Source organism: Chaetodon trifascialis, chromosome 3 (assembly GCF_039877785.1).
Source record: "Chaetodon trifascialis isolate fChaTrf1 chromosome 3, fChaTrf1.hap1, whole genome shotgun sequence".
Taxonomy (NCBI): domain Eukaryota; kingdom Metazoa; phylum Chordata; class Actinopteri; order Chaetodontiformes; family Chaetodontidae; genus Chaetodon; species Chaetodon trifascialis.
In genome coordinates this window covers 32,154,346-32,177,891 of record NC_092058.1, presented here as the reverse complement: position 1 = coordinate 32,177,891, position 23,546 = coordinate 32,154,346, and the positions used below count along the sequence as shown (strand labels likewise).

Genomic DNA, 23,546 nt, shown 5'->3' with positions numbered 1-23,546 from the left:
CAGGCATACACACATATAAAATGCATTCAAGCCTCATTTTTTTCTACATTATGGTTCTTTCAAATTGCTGCAGTGACACAAAGAATGGACCACAGTAAGTCTTGGGGTTCACATGTATTGTGAGTATTGTACTCTGCATATCTCTGCATTGAGTCTCTGTGTGTGTACTACAGCGCATCAACACAGTGGATGCGGTGTTAATGTATGCCACAAGACGTTCATTGAATGTACACACTGACAGTTTGTTGGTACTAAAGGAAAGCAGTAGAAAGACAGACTTCATGTAGCTTTAAGTTCAACTGTGTCCTGTATGTGGAGATCCCGCTGTATCACGCTCTCAAACTGAAGTCCTCCATTTCTATACAATAATAATAATCATTTTATTAGGGCCACGGGGCTTCGCCCCGAGCCCTATTGCCCTACAGCTATTTCATAGCTGTAGGGGCAATAGGGCGTCCCCACGGCAACCGCTGGATTTATAATGGGTGTGTATGGCGCGGAATGTTCGTGCTAGAGTGGAGGGGATTAACTGCCAGAGTGGAGAGAAGCTCTGAAAATTGCGTGAAACTTTCGTCTTTCCACGCTCCTCCAAAGCACAAATTTCACTCTACGCGCGTGAAACTTTTGAAGGTTGTAGTGCCGCTTGCGCTGATTCTCACGATGTGCCTGGCTAAGCGATAGGAATTACGGTTTTTGAGTTCTCAGCCTCTGAGCGAGGAGAGCGCCTCTGACCTCGCCCATAAGGTCCAATACAAATGAAAAACAGGAGAAACAGAAACCAGACATTTTTTAACTTGCTGTAAAATCCGCATTTTTGAGCCCAGCGAAAAAACAAAGTGATCAGCGTGTACAGCAAAGCCTTGTAGCTCTCATGGTGAAGAAATTTCGGTAATAGGAGTTTTGGTCTTCGTGTGAGAAGCGTTTGTTCGAGGGGTGCGCAGGGGCCAAATTCAGACGTTTCTCAGGCTCGTCTCATGCGTTTCCCATAAGAAATGAATGGGACGAGCCGAAAAATGCGAAAAAATCTCCCCCTTTTTCAACGGACTACTGCTCCGGCATATGTTGACCTAGAGACGCCATTCGAACTTTCAAACGCAGACACAAGTCTCGTGTATTGGTGTATTAATTCTCGTTTTGATAGGTCGTATAGTTTTTGAGCAGTCGCAGTTAAATAACCGTGAGCGTTTTGGGAGAAATTGTGAGTTTATAATGGGTGTGTATTGCACGGAATGTTGTGCAAGAGTGGAGGGGATTAATTGCCAGAGTGGAGAGAGGCTCTGAAAAGTGTTTGCAATTTTTTCTTTCCACGCTTCTCCAAACCACAAATTTCGCTCTACGTGTGTGAAACTTTCTAGAGTTGTAGTGCCGCTTGCGCTGATTCTCACGATGTGCCTGACTAAACGATAGGACTTGCGGTTTTTGATTTATGAGCCTCTGAGCGAGGAGAGTACCTCTGACCTGGCCCATAAGGTCCAATACAAATCAAAAACAGGAGAGACAGAAGCAAGCCATTTTTTAACTCGCTCTAAAATCGCCATTTTTGACCCCAGTGAAAAAAGAAAGTGATCAGCATGTTCAGCCAAGCCTTGTAGCTCTGATGGTGAAGAAATTTCGGCAATAGGAGTTTTGGTGTTGGCGTGAGAAGCGTTTGTTCGAGGGGTGCGCAGAGGCCAAATTCAGACGTTTCTGTCTCTGCTCCTAATTGACTCAAATCAAATGCACCTGTGTCTGCACCTGTGTCTGAGTGGGTGACGTCATTGATCAGGCCACCTCAAGTTGCTATGACTCCTCTCCCACACACACATACACACACATATGTAGCTTCAGCTGCAGCTATGCAGTGGCCTGACAATGAGCCACAGCCTAGCCTACTACTATCCATCCATCCATTATCTATACCGCCTATCCCTTTCGGGGTTGCGGGGGGCTGGAGCCTATCCCAGCTACAATGGGTGAGAGGCGGGGTACACCCTGAGCCGGTCGCCAGCCGATTGCAGGGCCACATGCAAGGACAAACAACCATTCACACTCACACTCACACCTACGGACAATTTTAGAGTCATCAATTAACCTAATGAGCATGTTTTTGGTCTGTGGGAGGAAGCCGGAGTACCCGGAGAGAACCCACGCATGCACGGGAAGAACATGCAAACTTCACACAGAAAGGCCCCGCCTGACCCGGGGATCGAACCGGCAACCTTCTTGCTGTGAGGCACGCGCACTACCTGCTGCGCCACCGTGCAGCCGCCTACTGCTAGTGAGTTGTAAATGTTAGTGAGGTATTGGATGATGTTGCCCTGTTAGCATTAGCCACAATGCTAACATGCTAAAGCTAAAATGCTAACCTTGGCTAAAATGAATGTTCATTGCGTTCTAATGGTGGTTCAGAGGTTTTTAATGTGTTATGTGACATGCTAATGTTAGCATGCTAATGCTAACATGCTAACCTTGGCTAAAATGATTCTTGAAGGCGTTCTAATGATGGTTCAGAGGTTTTTAATGTGTTATTTGACATGCTAATGTTAGCCTAGCATGCTAATGCTAACATGCTAACCTTGGCTAAAACGATTGTTAAAGGCATTCTAAGGGTTGTTCAGATGTTTTTAACGTGTTATTTGACATGCTAATGTCAGCTTAGCATTAGCGGTTGGCATCGTCCGGCGGCGGCACCCGTGGCCCTTTCAAAATTTCCCAGGGGGAAATTGTCTAGTTAATAATTATGATTTCTATTGTTTTGAAGTTTTAAAGCTCAAACAGCAACAGGAAGCTGAATTTAAAGCCCTGCAGGGCACAAGAATAAATTCAGGCATTGTATCATTCAGAAGACGAAATGACATTACAAAGGGGGGTCGTTTATCATTTAACAATGAAGCAGTCTATTTCATTTGAAATACCTGTCAAGCAAAAGGAAAGACAAGTGGATAAGTTTCACGTTCATAGTAGGTTTGCTTGGTTGCAGCACCATTATGGAACAGTAAAATCAGCAACACGACATCTGCTAAGTCTGTGTTTGCGTGTGTATTCTCTAAACCCTAGTTAGATTAACACACACACATACACATACACACACGCACACACACACACATACACACACACACACACACACACACACACACTAATGGGCTCTGTGTGTGGGGCAGTGATTCTACTGATAATACTAATCTCAGATGTAGTATGTGGTCCAAGAGAACAAATTAAACACACACACACACACACACACACACACACACACACACACACACACACACACACACACACACACACACTTACTTAATTATGAAATATTTCCATCACACTTGCTCACTTTTCTGAAATCTCCACAATGCTACTAAATAGCATCCTCCATTCTATTCTCTCCTTTCACCAACCTTTTCACCACCTGGAGTTTATTTTGCCTGAATCCCATATGTACCATCCTGTTATCCATACTACCTGAAGCACCAAATGTGGATTACACAAAGTGCCCATTTTTGTCTTTACATCTTTTCTATCAACAACAGACTTCCTGAGCTCTGCTCGTCCCAAACCACCTTGCTGCATAAAAACAACAATGGTTGGTGTGTTCTTACAGCAGAAAGCTCGTCTGAATGCTAGGGACATAAAATCTGAGTCAGAATCAGTATAAACCAATCAGCTCCTTAAAAAGATGAGTTTTTGGTTAAAAAAAGAAAAAAAAAAGGGAAAAACTGAACTCAATGAGCTTTGAGAGTGTAATGACACTGTCATCATCATCATCATCGTCATCATCGTCACCCTCATCACCCTTAACAGCTTTCAGGTCACAATCATCAAGTTTGTCCTACTTGTACCCATTGCTGTTGTTTCTCTGTGTATATACATGTGTTTGAGCACCAAACCCCACCTTTCCAATGTGGCTCTAAGGTGTCAAACCCAATCATATCAGGTGGCAGGCTGGTAACACTGTTATTGATCCAGCAATGGGTTAACCGTGATCAATAGAGCTGTGACAGCTAGTCAGAGAGCAGTGAGAAAGCCCTGCAGCGTTACTGCAGCAAGCTGGAAGGCTGTCTTTTGTTAACAGCTTTAGGTGTTTCAGATTCCTGATGAAGACAGCCTTTTGTTTCAGACACCCCTCACCTGCCTGCCAGATGCAGTTAATCAGCTGTAGGAAGACACTCAGTGCAGTGACAGATGGGATATATGGTGAGAACAGCCCTTTAGGCATCCAGCTTTAGTTTCACTCAGACAGGTTGGAACAGAGCTGGAAGATGAGATGACACAACTGTGTCCAACATACGGTGTCTTTTCAGACATCTTTTTCTTTTACAGATTCTTTCTAGTGGAAAAAAAAGGCTTGTTTACCTTTAATACTGCTAATATAAAGGACTATGCCAGCCATCAGCAGAATGAATCTCACAGCTTTCGTCAACAACAGCAGTATACCACCTATAATTTAATTAGGTAACACTGAGAAAACTAATAAAGAACAGCAAATACATAGAATGTAAACATGTAAATATGCTAGAGGAAATGAAGGATAAATACACTATCATCCATTCTTAATATAGAGGTGACTGGAACCACTTCTACAGAAACTTTGCTGTTGTTAAAACCTTACCAATGACGCTTTGGCACTAAAGGAAAGAACAGTCATCAAATCAGATCATTACATCCATCAGGGAACTGGACTGTGCTCGGTGCATTTCATGACCATCTATTACTGCTAAAATACAGATAGGAATCATCTTCTCTTGAACATGAACAAAATATATAATATGAAGACATGTTTGAAATCAACATTTAGAGTTTACGCATGCAAGCTATTTGTAGTGTGAATCATGATCCACTGCACACAGTGACCAAAGAGAACTGATTGATTAGCACAAAGTGGAACAGATTTGCACTCAACTAAAGGTGATGAAAGTGGACTGAGTTAATGGTTAAACATGCAGGCTTTTAATTGGGCTCAATTCTTCTGCATAATGCCAACATCTGCTTCCTGTCTACAGCCAGAAGCACTTTATCTGAGCAGTTTAGAAACTGTTGTTTGACAGGCTCAGTATAAATACAGAATGCAGGATTTTAATACATGAGCAGATGTTTGACAGACATTTTAAACACAATCAAACACACAGAAAGACTTAAAAGAACACGAGAAGAAGATTTCAACTGGCTCTTGCATTTGGGTCCTTTTCTCTTGTTTGCCTAATGCGAGTGTACAAGCAAGAAGTCTTTTTAACTAGATTCTTTCCTGATTTACTTTGTTTTATATATACTATACTATTTTTATTTGATTATTTAGCCACTTGTATAGAAGCAAAAATAAAGGTCAATTTTATTCCCTATGAACAGAACAAATGAGCTACAAAGCTCCTGTTTAGCATGCATGTCAAGTTATGTGGAAACTCACAAGAGGAGCATTTCTCCTGGTCTCTGTCCTTATCACATCTGAAAAGGCCATGATGCGTGACTTCTGCCCTTGATGCATATGCATGGCCTAATGCTGTGCTGTGCAGCGTTGCAAGGCACACACGCAGAAATAGAGACAATACTGCATACTGCAGAGCTCAAAATTGCAGCAGTGACACAAAACTGACAGAATCATCCTGGATTAAGGTTAAATTGAGCCTTTATAAGCAGCATTTATCATAGTGACATAACACATACACCTCACCATTATTTTCCTACTGTACATCCATTCTGCCTCTGGATACAGCACAGTCAACAGAAAGCAAGGGAGGGAAAAGGGATAGAATATAAGACAAGCTTTCTGACCCTGAGCTGTGATGCAGTACCACTTCAACCACATGAAAAGACACCCTGTTTACAGTGTCTGCACATGATAGATGCACAACTAAAGACACTATATTTTACACAAAAAATGAGAGAACGTGAGCCTAAGCAATAAAGAGAAGAGACAGAAATAAGTGAGGGATGAGACAAACTGAGAGAGGAGACCAACAAAGCAGGCTGAAACTTTAATTATCCTGATAACATCTGTCTGAAAAGCAGCTTCTACACACTCTGACATTTTGTCTCACAGGATCAGATCTGCTGACTGTATTTTAATCTTAACCATGAAGCAGCTACATTTGGAAAGTAGCCTGTGGCAGAGCTGTTAGAATATCATCGACTGAACAGAGCTATGACCTTTGTCTTCCATCAAGCTTTCCTTACCACTCCTGTCTCTGTCTCCTCCAGCGTTAGACTGATATATGGGGCCATTATGGAGTTTAAAAAAGACAGATCTGGACCACTCACTGTGCTAAACCTCTGATATGATGCAGTCTGGCTGATTCTTGTAAATAATTTCTGAACTGATGATCTTAAACTGGCTGTATGGAATAATTGCAAATGAAATTCAATATGATGACACATTGGAAAGAGATTCAATACATTCACAGTCTCCTTCAGATGTGAGAGCCAACTACACTCATCTACAATAGATGTCATTGAGTTTCATTTGAGCAGTTGTGGACAATACATTGGACCTACCTACGGGTTATGCTATGTTCATTTCAAATGGAGGTTTGCATAATTATCAGTTTCCATCTCTTCATGTTCCTGTCAACACAGAAGTCCTAATTAGTGTAGGGAGCTCCAGTATATGGGACTAAACAATATGTAAGTGCCTGAAATCAGCCCCAAGAAAGTCTGTGTTCAGTGCACTTAAACCCCAAGCACAGGCACCTTTTGATGTGAACAGTCTAATTCTACAGCTGGATTATGGAGGCAGAGGATAAAATGATTGTGGCTGCGATAACTGAGTTGTAAAATCCAGTCTCACAGAATTATAAACCACTGCTTTGGTGTCTGACAAGCTGTCAAACTAATGGATCTATGACATAAAGTGGTCTTCCTGGATCACATTTCATCTCGTTACTAGTTGTCTGACACAGCACACCCCCACCATCGCAGAGTCCTGTATGTTTTCAACACAGTGTTGTTTTCAGATCACTAATCTCCTCAGAAAAACTGCTTTTGATGCAGCTTTAAATGGTCATAACATTTCATAACTGCTCCCTATGAGGATGGTGGTTAGTGCAATATTATATTACTGAATTATCATTTCGTCTTTAAATGTTATGGTCTGGTTGTGTATTTATATCAGTTTTAAGATGCATTGATCCAAGAATATCAGCACTGGAATCGTATCAGTCCAACACACACTCCTCCCTGTTCCCTGTTTTCTATTCATCCTGTCTGAGGTCTCAGTGGAGACTGAGGCCTGGAGCAGTCGCAGACTCCAAGACGCTTCCCTCCCTCCCTCCGTTCTCTCCATCCTCTATTTATCCCCTCCATCTGGCAGCCTGCCAGAGAGCGGCTGTGCCATCGGCCATCACTTCAGACACCCTCAATCTTTGTTTTTCTATTTCCATCTTTCCATCTTGGTACTATGTGCATCTGTCTCCCATTCCTCTCTTACTCCTTTCTTACCTCCATCTTCGTTTCTCTCTCTATCTCTTTGTCGCTCCTCTCATCCTTCCCTGCCCTCTGAGGAAGGTTTAAAAATAGATGCTGCTGAAGAGCAAAAAATGATGGACACTTGAAGACACAGCTCAGGTAACCGAGAGGGGAAAAAAAGGGGTTGCATTGAAGGACAGCTGTAGGGTGGGATGATGTAGTGGCTGCAGCAGGGACAAGCTTTGCTTTAAACCTATATTCTGAAATACATGCGCAAACATGTAAAACAGATATTTGCTTTTGAAATATATTTCAAAATATATGGTAAATTAAGTGGTCTAGATATTTGTATGTGTATTTGTATTGTGACATATATTACAAAATAATTGTTGGAATATGTAGTTTAGATATTTGTTCTTTACATATATTTCAGAATAAATGCTCAAACATTTAGTCTAGATATTTGTTTATGACATATATTCCAAAATAATTGTTGAAATTTGTTGACTAGATATTTTTGATCACATATATGTTAGAATAAATGTGCAAACATGCAGTTTAGATATTTGTTTAGAAAATATATATATATTTTAAAAACGTACAACCATGTAATCTTGGTATTTGTTTATGACAAACATTCAAAAATACATGTTGAAATATGTAGTCTACTTATTTGTTCTTTACATGTATGCAACCCATGGATTTTTGTGATGCATTCCAAAGTAAATGTTCAAACATATAGACCATAAATGTAAAAGTAAGTAAAAAAAAAAAAGAAGTAAAGTTAAAAAAAAGTAAAAGAAAGTATCCCCTATACTTAAGAAGTAAGGTGTATAAAATAAATGCAATTTCATTTACTTATCAATTTTTATTTTAGTTTAAATCATGAAACAGCATGTGCTCTCTCATCTATTACAATACATGTATAAAAACGTAATCCATGTGCAATCCAAAATATAAAACAAAGAGCACAAGTAAAATAAATAACTAATAGATAAATATAAAGTTGGGGGGGGGGGGGCTTGCTTACAGCCTTTGACAACTACACTGTCAAAGGTGTCTCAGGTTATGGATTCATATCTATTCAAGAATGTAAAAACACGTTCACCCTTAGCTTTGATGTATCCATAAATAGGCACGAATGGACGAGGCAAGTATAGCTGTAAGGTGCCCAAGAACTTTTCTGACTGGTATGAAATGGTGTGCGTTCGGCAAGGATGCAAAAAAACTGTGGCGTTTTTCCTCAAAATACTGACCAATGGCATATCACGATTCTCCTTTTCCTAGATCAGCTATGACAAATGTTTCAACCATGTTTCAACCATGAAAGGACTGACTCAAATCAATGAGCGATGAAGTTACTCCATTTGCCTCTGAGCAGGTCGAGCGGTCTTCCATTTGACCGCGACTGCAACGTGATAGGCTACCTTGCCGGGTATGCTGTGTTTGATTGCACTCGGAACTCGGAATTGCAAATATTGCAAATCCCACCACTCATTTAGATAAAAGTAGATGGAAAAATAGGGTCTAGGTTGAAAAAAAACAATAAAGAATCCCTTTAAACTGACATGTGTAATAACTGGTCTTATTTTGAGAGTAATATAACAAGTAGTGCACGTACCTCACAGCAAGAAGGTCGCCGGCTCGATCCCCGGGTTGGGCGGGGCCTTTCTGTGTGAAGTTTGCATGTTCTTCCTGTGCATGCTCCCCCGACACCCCGGAAAGGGATAGTTGGGTATAGAAAATGAATGAATGAATGTCAGTATCATATATACCCCGATATCTCAGAGAAATGTATGGGTCATATTTGAATATATCATATATGACAGTAGCCATCTTTGCAATATTAAGATATTATAAGATAATATAATATTAACACATATTACTTATGTATGGAAATGGCTTATTTTGACATATAAGTCAAATACATATGATAAGCAATATATTGCTATTTCATATACCAACATTGATGCTATACTAATATATGTCACATCCATGTTTGAAAAATATATGTGCTGAATATGCCATACATATATGTGCCACATATATGTTCCGTATATAAAGAGGGCCATTTTTGTAATGTTTTAAAATATATGTTCCAAATATGTAAAAATATAAGTAGAGATATATGTACTAATATATGTTCACATATTGGTGAAAGACATATATTGACACCAATATTCTATATGTTATTTACACATATGGCCATATATCAGATTTCTGTATGGGAACAGAATCTGGAAGTTCCAGTTTCACTTTGGCTCTGTGAACATGCCTGGCAGAGGGATCTCTGCTCAGATGGAAACCCAGCCAATGGGAGCAACACAAGGAGGTACTTAGAGAAGTCAGCCTGGTTATACTCATTCAGCAACTGTGGATTAAATGGAAAACCATCCCACTATGTACTGTTGTCTGACTGAGAGGCTCTGTAGCAGTTCTCTCTGTGTCCCTCAGGCAGAGGCAGACTGGATTCTGACCTGCAGTTCAGACCACATTTGATGCCAGGTGAAGAACTAAAAGCCACCTTTTAACTCAGGAGGGCAGTTCTTCTAAACCCCATGCCAGGTGAGCAACACACACATATACCTACACAAACACACCATGCCAGGTGATCTTAGCAATGCCAGCAAGCTTCCCTAATGCAGAATTAATTTATCCATCACTGGGCATGGCCCCGTCTTACCCACAATCCACCTGGCCTGGCTATGTCCCATCTGCACTGGCTGCTCCATTTAACTGAATGGGAGCCAGGAGAGGGGATCACTGGGAAATCAGCCACACGGCCTGCTGCTGTTTACTACATACTATGTACTCTATGTTCTGTGCTTTAATTAATGAAAGTTTTAAAAGGCCGATATTTATTTTTGTGCCAATATAACAGATTTCTAACTAATTTGTATGAATGTATTTATGTGTGTTCTTGTCAGGCTGGACCAGCCTCTCAAACAGCATGAATACCACCATGAGACACAAAAGCAGATGTGTCAATAAGTCAATAATAGCAGTGTGTGGCTTTTTTTTTTTTCTTTTTTTTTTTGCCATGTAAAAAGTGAACAAGCCAGCAAATCTAAAACCCTCGCATGTTAGCTCTTTGACTTTTATTTTTTCTATAAAGAGAGATCATTTTCTAGATATCTGAACTGTAACTGGATGTGGAACTCTGTAATGGTTTGCTCTTTGTGTACTTCTCTAGTACCAAACAGAAAACATAGGTTCCATTCATGAGGAGAGTGCAAACCTTTCCTGCCTGCATTAAGGAATGCACTGTTATATGAAACGTTTGTTAGTGATGAACGATGTTATAAATATAAAATGAAATGATGCAAAAATGCACCAAAACATGTTGCGGTAGAAATGTTCCATCTGTGTGTCTGTCTGTGTGTGCATGTGTGTGTACTCAACACAAAAAGCAACTTCACAAACTGTAGGACACACATGGATTCACAGTGAGTAACAGTGTGTATGGAGGAAACATGTTTTGTGTTCCAACACTGGCATCTGTTGACCAAAACCCTGAACTGCAGCATTCTTTAATTAAGCAACTTCCTGTGGGAGCCCATCGCTTTCAGAGAGAAGCTTTACTGAAATTACTACAGGATTATCACTGCTTAAGATATTTTACATGCACATGGCCTCTTTCTTTTTCTATGATCCTATTCAAAGGGTATCAAACTCTGCTGTGTAAAAGTAAATAAATGGATGTGGTTAAAAGGCCCAACTGTAAATTGTAGATTCCCATGAATCCTAGAGAATCTTGAAATACTGAATTGAGGCTGAACAGTCAGAGGAAAATCCCAATTTGGCAAATTCGGTCAAAATAGTCATTAGGTGTCTTGAAAATGTTTTAACGTGAAACACGTTAAGCAGGTCGTTGGACTGTCATTGGTGTCACAAACATGAACTTGTTGAAAAGGCATTTTGTCTGTTACCACAGCCCCTGGCAATATTCTGTGATACAAACAGTTCAAATACAAGTGAGTCATAAAACTCTCATCCCATTATGTGGGCACTGCACCTGTGTCTGGGATTGTGCAACAGCACAATGACTGATCAAGTTTGATCAAGTCTTGCCGTCAGTGCAATATTGTGTAATCTTCAGATAAGTGTGATCCCTGATATGGTGTAAGGCTGCCATGTCAACCCAACCATCACATCATGGTTGAATACTAGCATCATAACATATTCTTATTGTACAGGCCTGCACAATAAAAAGTCCAGTGTGGGGTATTTAGGGGAATCTATTGGCAGAAATTGAAAATAATATTCAGAAATACATTTCATGACTGTATTATCACTGGAAAATATGAATCACTGTGTTTTTGTTACCTAACAATAAGAGGGAACAAGTCCTCTTCCACACAGTGTGCCATGCTGCACAGCCATGTTTCGACAGTAACCCAAAAGGGACAAACCAAACAGTGACTCAAGGCAGTGCCTTTTTTGCTTTTGCCATTTTTTGTGTTATTCACTAAGGGTGAGGTGAGGGGTATTCAGCAGGTTGCAATTTGCAACCTCAACACTAGATGCTAGTAAATCTACACTCTGGTCCTTCAAGTGTATATATGAGAACATGTGGTGAGATGTGGATCCAAGCTATTAAAGGCCTTAGACCGCTTGAAGCGAAGCACTTGTCAGATCATCTAACAGTGTATGAAATCCCCTTTGCAAGGGCAGATCTGTGGACTGTGTCAGCACCTGTGACCACCAATTTTAGAAACCTTCCTTAACAGACAACTTAACATGCATCAACTGGCCAGATGTGTACAGGTGTGAAAGTGCAAGGTTTGAACTTTTGTGTCAACCTGTTTTTCACTGTTTAACTATATTCATCGCATCCTTGCTTCCAAGCAAAATCTTGGAGAGAGACTGGAGAGGCAGTGGGACACAGCCAGGAGGAGGCTAAGACACCCTTTAAGAACAAGGTGACCATTCAAGACAGGAATGAAAACTTATGCCTTTAGACATATTCAGACAACACATCGCAGAGCACAGTTCCTCTGAAGCATATTGAAGCTTTAAGTGTCTGGCCTGAGGTCATTTAGAAAGCCTGACATATTTGTAAGTGGGTGTTCAAAGTGTTCCCATGCCTCTCTGCTTCCTCTCATTTCATTCATTAGAGGAAGTCAGCCGAACTGCTGACACCCAATACCCTAGGGTGGATTTCTCAGTGGGGGAACATATACATATCGTCCTGCATCTGGAAATGGGTTTGGTGGATTTTTAAGCATGTCATGTTCTTCTTTCATCAAACCCAACAGATCAGTTTCAGTACAGAAACCACCAACCGTGAAACCACTGCTGACAGAATGGCACAAGCCCACTGGAGCCCACCAATCAAAGCTCGGATCCAGATGAACATGGAATATGTTCTGGCTGCTCTGACATCTTTAATTCATAGTGGAAAAAACATATTCCATTGCATGCTCTGCTCTGGTAGATCTAGATCTGAAGCTCCCAGGGCGCAGTGGCCCATATTCAGTATGGAAGCCGACAGCACAGGACAGAAGGGAATTCATCTCATTTGACTGATTTAACATGCTGTATTTACGGCACAGTGTGTCATTTCAACATCCATCCATCCATCCATTATCTATACCGCCTATTCCTTTCGGGGTTGCGGGGGGCTGGAGCCTATCCCAGCTACAATGGGCGAGAGGCGGGGTACACCCTGAACCAGTCGCCAGCCAATTGCAGGGCCACATGTAAGGACAAACAAACATTCACACTCACACCTACGGACAATTTAGAGTCATCAATTAACCTAATGAGCATGTTTTTGGTCTGTGGGAGCATGCACGGGAAGAACATGCAAACTTCACACAGAAAGGCCTCGCCTGACCCGGGGATCAAACCGGCAACCTTCTTGCTGTGAGGCACACGCACTACCTGCTGTGCCACCGTGCAGCCCATCATTTCAACATGAGTGGTGGTCCTTGACAGTGTATCTTCTTGTCTGAGAACCTCACAGCCATTTGGTGTCTGTGGTTTTAAATGCAGTTCTCTGAAGGAGGACACAGTCCCTCAGAGGTGTGTGGGTCCTTCACAGGACCTCAAAGTCATGCCAAACCTGAGACTCCTCCCAAAATGAGACATTCTACCTTAAAGAGATTTAAAAAAAATAGTAATAGTGGTGCATCCAGGAACTTCTTGTCAAATTATAACATTTTCAAGCGTATCAACAGTAAGTTTCAAATACCAGTAAGGAAACTAATAAGATTCAGTCAAAAGAAGGCTGCATTTCTTGGCCACATGCCTCAAAGCTGACCACACTGTAGGCCAAATGAAATGGTGCTTTGGTTAATTTCTTTCAGAATGTGGCCTTTATTTTTCAGCCACCAGTTCTCTCAATTGTGTCTGTCTGGCAATACAGTTGGGCAAATCATAACAGAGAGCCTGAAAAAAGAATGGTCAACATCTTTGCAGTGAAAGCAGAGATATTCTGACTTTAAATCCCTTTTATGCCCAAAAGCCCAATTTTTTTTTCAAACCCCACATCTTTGTTATTTGGACGTTCTGTTAGAGATCTTCAGTGTCAAGATCAAACCTGTTTTCCAGGCTCCTGAAATTGCTGAAGTGCACCTTTAAACTAAATCCTTAGAGTTTGATGAGAAATTATCTTTTCATTCAATTTATTTCAAAGTGACTAAATGTTCTGTACTCACAGTATGGCAGAAATTTTAGTCAGTGTCATTTTTGAATATGGGAGAATCCTGTGGCTGGACAATTCATACCATTATTATTTTTATGGGTGCACTATAAGGCTTTTACCTTGACAATGTTCATTTGTTGTAATTAGCTTTAATGATTCCAAATTACTGTGTAAATTGTACATCCCTAACGGGGTGCCAGACTATGCAATTTAGGCAATTTATCTGACAGCACAATGACAACTTTGCATGGTATAATGCTTTAATTCAAAGTAACCAAAGGCAAAGCTCAGAGCTACAGCATCATATGTCATTATTGGAATCAGAGATCAGTCATGGAATCTCAGTGTTTTAGATGCTGCTGCCTGGATGAATCTTTTAGAACTAAACTGTTTTCATGCTGTGTTGATGATCATGATTATCTGCGGCCTCACACACAGCTACTGCATGCTAAACACATTCATGACTTGCCCTGTTATTTGAATAATGCTGACCGACCAACTTCACCTTTACAGTCCTCTACAGCAGCGACCCCAGAGCTCACTGCCAAACTGCTGCTCACATTAGCTCAGGAGCAAGCAGCAACTCTACATATTTTCTTGGTTTGTTTTTAAGACTCACTGCTTTTCTGCCGAAAAATCACCAGATTTCTTTGAAAAAGCATCAGAGACAGGTTTTCACCCAGAATGTATATTCCCACATATCCCAAAGCTGATGCGTTTCGTTCAGCAAGAACAATATGATTAAAATACTTGTGGGATGAATGAGAAAAATGTGGAGAGAGACAAATGAGCCAAAAATGCAAATGAGCTGCTGATTATCGCTCAAAGTATGGACAGTAGTATTTTAGCTACTGTGTGTTGAATTGCAAATGGTTTTATGAAATCAGGTTTTCACCCAGATTTTTGTATTATTGACATTTTAACCGAGTTTCACCCAATTGGAAAAATATCTTTAAAAAAATATATTTTTAATAAAAACCAAGGATAAGGGGCTATTAATGGTGCATCTAGTCAACAGATCTAAAAACATATTAAACATACCATTTTTTGACCTATGACCCCACAAAATTTCCACAGAAAACAGGAGTTTAGTCAAAATCCTGGGTATTGACACATGGCAGTGGCAGAGTTATAGAATATGCCTATACCTATAAGAAACACTGGTTACGTTAGGTTTAGCATCAGGTTTAAGGATAACTACCTAACAACTTGGGCTAATAACTAGTCAGTGTGATTGTAAGGTGTGATGAAAACAAATTAGGCTGAAGTTGTTACTTAGACTCACAACTTTACACTGGCCTGGCCAGGGGTTTTAGCCAACTATAGACCGATATCCAACCTTCCCTTTCTCTCAAAAACTCTTGAGAAAGCAGTTGCCAATCAGCTGTGCGACTTTCTAAACAATAATAGTTTATTCGAGGATTTCCAGTCAGGATTTAGAGTGCATCATAGCACAGAGACAGCACTGGTTAAAGTTACAAATGACCTTCTAATTGCATCTGATAAAGGATTTGTCTCTGTACTAGTCTTACTGGATCTTAGTGCTGCATTTGACACCATTGACCATGGCATCTTATTGCAGACACTGGAACATTTCATTGGCATTAAGGGAACTGCGCTAAGCTGGTTTAAATCCTACTTGTCAGATCGCTCTCAGTTTGTACGCGTTAATGACGACTCCTCTGTGCTCACTAAAGTCTGCTATGGAGTTCCGCAGGGTTCTGTGCTTGGACCAATTCTATTCACCTTATATATGCTTCCTTTAGGTAAGATTATCAGGAAGCACTCAATAAATTTTCATTGCTATGCAGATGATACCCAGCTATATTTATCAATGAAGCCAGAAGAAACCAGTCAGTTAACTAGACTACAAGCATGTCTTCATGACATAAAGACCTGGATGACCTGCAATTTTCTGATGCTAAACTCGGACAAAACTGAAGTTATAGTAGTAGGCCCTAAACATCTTAGAAAGTCACTTTCTGATGACATAGCAGTTATGGATGGCATTGCGCTGGCCTCCAGCACCACTGTAAAGAATCTGGGAGTTATCTTTGACCAAGACATGTCCTTTCACTCCCATGTAAAACAAATTTCAAGGACTGCCTTTTTTCACCTACGTAATATCGCAAAAATCAGGCATATTTTGTCTCAAAATGATGCAGAAAAACTAGTCCATGCATTCGTAACTTCCAGGCTGGATTATTGCAATTCTTTACTATCAGGCTGCCCAAATTCGTTGCTGAATATTCTCCAGTTGCTCCAGAACGCTGCAGCACGTGTTCTGACAAAAACCAGGAAGCGAGATCATATTTCTCCAATACTCGCCACTTTGCACTGGCTCCCTGTAAAGTTTAGAATAGAGTTTAAAATTCTCCTCCTTACTTATAAAGCCATAAATGGCCAGGCACCTTCTTATCTTAAAGAGCTTATAGTACCTTATTGCCCTACTCGAACACTGCGTTCCCAGAATGCAGGTCTACTTATGGTTCCTAAAGTCTCAAAAAGCAGAACAGGAGTCAGAGCATTTAGCTATCAAGCTCCTCTCCTGTGGAACCATCTTCCAGTCTTTGTCCGGGGAGGCAGACACTGTCTCTACATTTAAGAGTAGGCTTAAAACTTTCCTTTTTGATAAAGCTTATAGTTAGGGCTGGCTCAGGCTTGTCCTGGACCAGCCCCTAGTTATGCTGCTATAGGATTAGACTGTCGGGGGACATCCAAAGATACACCGAGCTCCTCCGTCCTTCTGTCCCTCTCCATCCGCACGCTCTCATGTCCTACCACGGCGTGTTACTAACTTAGCTCCTTCCCCGGAGTCTCTGTGCTTTGTCGTCTTGCAGGTTCCCATGGACAGTGGCTGAATCTGGATTGTGGATTTCAGCTGCATCTCCTGCCTTGGCCCTGCCTGACATCCACTGCAACTGCTACTGCTGTTATTACATCCACTGTCACTGTTACTGTGACTGCATGTCCGTCTCTCTGTCTCTGTCTCTGTCTCTGTCTCTCTCTCTCTCTCTGACTGCTTTTCTGTCTGTCTGTCTGTCTGTCTGTCTGTCTGTCTGTCTGTCTGTCTGTCTGTCTGTCTGTCTGTCTGTGTCACTCTCCCTCTCTTGCTCTTCCTCTCTCACCCAACCGGTCGAGGCAGATGGCCGCCCACCCAGAGTCTGGTTCTGCTCGAGGTTTCTGCCTGTTAAAAGGAAGTTTTTCCTCGCCACTGTCGCCAAGTGCTTGCTCATGGGGGAATTGTTGGTTTCTTTGTAGATGAAAGAGCTTGGTCTGTACCAGCTCTATATGGAAAGTGTCCTGAGACAACTTCTGTTGTGATTTGGCGCTATACAAATAAAATTGAATTGAATTGAAATTGAATAAGGTAAGAGTTTTGTCACTATTTAAATAGTCTACTTGTTTTTTACTAAAAAAAACCTTAAGATGTTGGAGTTGAGATTATTTTACTAGACTAGTGTTTGTTGGTCATCAAGACCAAGCTACAGATTCAACAGCTTGGTGTGTTTATGTGTGCAAATCTCCTTTTTATTCATGTTTAGATTTCATCTTATATAAATCTCCAGTGTATGTGCACGTGTGTGTGCGTAGGTCCTAGGGCTGGGTGACTGGACAAATATATCTGCTATCAGCTGTTGGCCAGGTCCATTGCTGTTTTCTTTTTTTTTTTTTTTTTTTGTTTCTTTTCTTCTTTTTTAATTATTTTGCTAATTTAATGATCTACCTCTGCAGAATGAGTGAGAGCCGCTGCTCAGCAACAGACTCTCGTCCAGCAAGCTAACTCAGCAGTATAAAGAGGCCAGCAACAGCAGAGAGAGGCCGCGGGGGAAAACAGTGTGTCGAGCCAGAATATTCTCACATCCAGCTCTTTGAATGAAGGGTTTATGTCAATCAAACCAGAGCTGGTGATTGCTGGAACACTGTGAGGTCTAAACACACTTCATTCAAACTCAACACAAGTTTGTGTTTTACGAAGAGTTAACTTGACAGTTAAGGAGAGCAGGTGTAAGAACATTAGTAACATGTAAGAACAGGCTGTGGAACATAATTGTTGGGTCTGTATGGAAAGTCTCCTGTGACAACTTCTGCTGTGATTTGGCTCTATATAAATAAACTGAATTGAATTGAATTCCCCAGCTTAATCCACAGAGGTCATGAGTCGGTTCACCGGTGGCAGGTGAGCAAAACTTCCCCTACCCCTGCATGCACCACACACTGCACGAATATATCAACAGTGGCCAGTAGGAAAGTCTTCACGGATTGTCCAATCCAGGTAGGTCCATGCCTATTCCTCTGTAAGACCATTAAACTGTTGGCCAAGACTCAGGTCACACACACACACACACACACACACACACACACACACACACACACACACACACACACACACACACACTATATTTAAGATGAATGCAAAAAAAACACTGTTGTTATACTGCAGGTGAGCTGGTGATATTAGGAATGTATATTTTGTTAAAGCAATAACTGAGGTCCATTACTGCTCTAAAAGTTAGAAGCACACTTTAACGAAAGAGTATGCTCTCAAACTCAGTGGTTCATTCTGCACTACAAATACCCTCTGCTTGGAAAATTAGTGTAGAAAGACAGAGGCTTTTCTCCTTTTGCTGGACTATAGGCCTCATGTTATCAGTACTTAGTGAATCAGCTGGGGCACAAACATACAGACACACATGCACTCACACACTTTCCTCCTCCCTTGGTGTGGTACATGCATAATGCTCTCCTTACACAAGTCAATAAGCACAGGTTTCTGTACAGTTACACAGCAACAGCAAAGCACATATAGGCCACAGCCCCTGTGTAAGAACACTAGAGGGATATCAAAGTCATATCAGAGGTTAAGAAATACAAGTTTATTATGTCATGGAAACTCACTATTGAGCACAACAGAGGAGTTCTTATCTCATCTACCCATTCAAGTCGAACCAAAGGTCAAGGCCAAGCACTCCATCTGCTATGATGACAAAAAATGTCCCAAAATTTGGTAGGATTTAGGTGGCAAAACTGTACAATTACAAATGTTGTTTAAAATAAACAAATCAAATGTTTTCCATCCCGATATTAAGTTTGTGTCAGTAGTGGCAAGTAAACATGGAAAGCACATCTACTCCAGTACTGCACATTGTTTGCTGAAAAAATATTTCAGTTACTTTACACTTCTGCTTAATTACACTTACGAGGGAAATGTAGTCTTTTCTCCAATAAAATTCTATGATAGCTATTACTCATCATGCATATGGAGACAAAAACTATGGATTTAACTACCCAGCAAATAAAGTAGCTAAAATTGACTTAATCTCAACTAGACCAAAAAGGTCTCTGAATGTTGGTTGAATGTAGTCATTCTGCATGATTAGTACTCTTGACAATGACATTTTGCTCATTCTATACTTCTGCTTAAATAAAATAGTGAATAACTGACTTTTACTGGTAACAGAGTACAAAAGGCTGTGAATACTTGACCTTGTCACTTAAAACCATTTTCTGTGATCATTTTTGATCATCCCCAACAACAAAGACAATTCAACTCCTCAGTTGTAAAGCTGAATGGTTTGCAGAAGATAAGTCCAATGCATGACACAGTACACACATCACTGATCCACACACACACACACACACACACACACACACACACACACACACACACACACACACACACACACACGACTGTAGTTAACCAGAGTAACTACAATATTACAGTAGTCACTTCAAATATTAGGAACGCCATAGGCATCCTTAAGGTCACTATGAGCTATGACTCCAGCTGATACACAGTATCAGTCTCTACTAAGTGATGTCATGATGAACTAAACTGGCCTCGGAGTGGAGAAAGGCAGTGTGGGACTATTACGGAAATGTTGTAGGAATTCTGAGAGTTGTACAGCAAGGTCACCATGTAATGTGTAGCTGTAGCACAGAAACACATACAGGTCGCTTTTTGTGACAAGTGTGTTGTTTTGCGGTGTGTGTGTCGTCCATTGGGCGACAGGATATCATCGACTCTAAACGTTCTGCTTTTACTTGTAGTGGCCTCCCTTCCATTCAGATGTGCTCTGATCCACTTCCTGCGCGGAGACAGACCTGACTCACCCTGTGTGCAGCCCAGGCTGCAGCCCCGGGGCCTAACCAAACAAGCCCAACTTGACATCCCTTTAAATGTCCCGTTCGCTCGTCCTCTGCAATGACACTTCTCTTCACACATCACACACACACTCGGGCCTCTGCAGATGCAGACGGCGAGGCCAGGCCCGGTCATTTCCCCGGACTTAGGTACCTTTATTCGCGATTTGCGCAGAGCAGCAAAAATCCCACGAAACCGCAGCATCATCCAGAAGATGCGCAGAAAGAGGCGGGGGCCCGTGTGCACCGTGTACCCGGAAAACACTGCAGAGAGACGGGGCAATGCAGTCCCGAGCCTCCTCCACAGAACCGGAGCTGCGTTCCATACTGCTATCATTTTCCCCAGCCTCGGTTCGCCTCATCATTTCGGTCTGGCCCCGCCAAACTCGGACACCACCCGATGCGTCAGTGCGATGGGAGCTCCAACTACAGAACATCACGGCAGAAAGTAGAAAGTGTCCGCCTACCTGCGCTGGTCCGTCGCTCCTCGCCCCGCTGCTGCACCGGGCACCGTCAACTCCGCAGCGGCATCAGAAAGTATCCCCTCCTTCTCTGTGCGGTCGGCGTTACCGGAGCTCTGACTCCGTGTTTCCTGTCAATGCGGTGCAGATCTCTCTCTCCCCCTCTCTCTCTGCCGTGATCTCCTCCTTCAGCTGTTCTCTCTCTGCTTCGCAAGCGCGCATCCCCGGTGTCGTCGCCGCGTGCACACGCAACCAGGGGTTGGCCGCCAGGTGTGTGTGTGTGTGTGTGGGGTGAGGGGGGGGGGGGGGGGGGGGGGGGTGACGGAGACTTTAGTCATGCAGCTCTAGTTTTAGCTTGTTTTAGTACCATTTTCTGATATGACACCACACACAAGACACCGAATCACATGGAAGAGGCTGCACAGCTGTGTTTAGTAGAGATGGGGAAGATCTCAAAAATTTCAAAATATTTACATTCATACTACAAATCTAGGTCAGTACAGGACTATTTCATTAAATCACATAGGAATAAGCTACAATGAAAACAGAATGCTTTAAATGGGCTGTCAGGCTCACCGTCTCAGATCAACAGCTGCTGTCAGATTGGATGTTAGTTAGTTTAATTATTCTTTCTATCCATTTAAGGGCTCTGTGTATGTTATTTTGTCACTTAACTTACAACCAGCATCCTATGCTAGCAACCAACAGAGGTTACATTAGATTTTATGTGATGTTTAAATATTATTTTACTGCCTGAAGGTTATTGCGCTACTGGGAAAATGCTAAATTACAAATTTGTTCATGCAGTATCTCCAAAGTATCAGCCATAGAAATTCCACAAACCATCAGCATGAAAAACCATGATTTGTGTTAAGAAAATTCATCATTCATTGTAAAGTTGCATACAGGGAGAACAGGTACTGACCATGTCCCTGAAAACTCACATTACAGTCATTCACAATCACAAGCCCTCTGACTGAGTCTGCCAGCTTTACACATGAGTCAATCAGTTCATAGTGAATGCAGGACTTAGTCACTTTCACAAAAAGCTAAAAAATATTTGTTAGTGTTAGTTAGTGTGATTCTCAAGTACTGAATATAATGACTCAGTATGGTAAAATAGAGTGATGTTTACCAAAATGTCCTCACTCAAACACTGAATGAGCCAGGAGTGAGCACACCCCCTGTGTACTGTCAGGGCTGCATACATCACTTCACTCACATGCTTAAATACACAACATTTTGTCATTAATCCCTCTGAAAACATTCTCATAACTTTTTATTCCTTATTACTGTAGATATACCGTTCTAACTACATTTATGCATGCAAAAACAAAGCTTTTCTAAGATATTTACAACCAAAATAATTCTTCTGACAATACCGGGCATGCTTTTTGGGACACGTGTACTTAAGAAAGCAGCATGGTGTTGAATAACAATAACAGTTATGTGAAAAGTCCATGTGACTAAAACTCAACACATGATGCAGAAAATGTAATATCTTCTCAATATTTTGTGAGTAACACAGAGATTGAACTTTAATTTTCACATGTGGAGGATTTCACTTGTTTGGTCATGTGACAGTTATTTTCCATTTGAACAGAGCCCTAATCTTTCAGAAAATGGTAGAAGAGTTTCAATGCTGTATGTGTCTTAAGAGAGAGAAAGCATGAGTCATGTAGAGTCATGTATTGTGATTTTCTCAGGAACTTCTATTTATTGTATAGGGAGCAGCTGTAGCTCAGTGTGGCCAGTTGAGTCTAGCATGGGCCAGGCGACATGGAGGTAGACTGGTAGCTGGACAGGTACTGGTTCTCCTGTGAGGCATCCATGAGCATGGCACCTAACCCCTAACTGCTTGTGATGCTCAGCCCATCACCATCACATCTCTACACATAATTTGCCTGTATAGGTCTCTCTGTGTGCCTGTGTGTGTAATAAAGCAGCAATCAGAATAAATCAGAGTATTATTTTCCCCCAAAGCAAATCATGTATTCTTTATTTTTAATTGGTAGTACCAATAAAGCTCCAGCAGATGGTAGTGGTGCTACATGATGACATTGATGGATCAAGTGAAACAGGAGTTACAATGTTATTTTCACATCTTTTGGGGGCTTATTGTATTTATAAATATTAGATTTTTATCATATCATGTTTCTCTTGTTAGAAATGTAAAACAACATAGGTAGAAGCTCATACAAATACTGCCTGTGAGTACTGTGCAACAAGTCAATGAACGCACTCCACACATATTAGCTTGTTACATCAAGGTAACAGATGCAGTTACCATTCTCACTACACTGATAGAAACATATGGACAGCCTGGCACAAAAGGCAAATCAGTAACAAACCTTTTTCCACAGCAAAATCCTTTAACAATGGCTCATTTCCAACAAGCATTGTCAGCCAGAATGCACATTATCAGGAACCTGGAACTAGCTCATCTAGAGCGTAGAAGTGTCTGAAGCCTGCAGCCTGAGCTGAGATGCAGTGTGCTACAGTATGTCTACCACACACACAGCTGCTCATGCTTACTAACAGGCTGGAATACATAAAGCTAACTGCTTGTCAAGCCATCATTTCTCTTTTCCCGTCTCTATTACATGTTACACTCACATACACTAAATGTATATACGCCATATGGAGTTTAATGGAGTTTTCTTCCTCGTTTGTGCATGAAGCAAAGACATGACATAGCTACAGCTGCAACGACAAATCAATAAATATATTTTCATATTCCTACATTCTACATTTCAGAATCAGAATCAGAAAAAGCTTTATTGCCAAGTACGATTTTACACATACAAGGAATTTGCTTTGGTGAGGTTGGTGCATGACACATCTATCAAGAGGAAGCAATTAAAAAGTTAAAAATATGACAGTAAGTAAATAAAAATAAGAAAATAAGTAAAAAAATACGATAATAG

General features: G+C 41.2%; 1 protein-coding gene across 5 annotated transcripts in view; it reads right to left on the bottom strand.

Moving 5' to 3' along the window:
- nfasca (neurofascin homolog (chicken) a) overlaps positions 1–20,863 on the bottom strand; it is a 145,587-nt gene extending 124,724 nt beyond the window's left edge. For 3 of the 5 annotated variants that reach the window (XM_070958894.1, XM_070958893.1, XM_070958907.1), the window contains exon 1: positions 20,626–20,824. The gene's annotated coding sequence lies outside the window, so the exon portion shown is untranslated. Of the gene's footprint in view, positions 1–20,625 lie in introns of all 5 variants that reach the window. The other 2 variants (XM_070958909.1, XM_070958906.1) reach the window with 2 other exon arrangements.
- Positions 20,864–23,546: the final 2,683 nt, after the last annotated feature.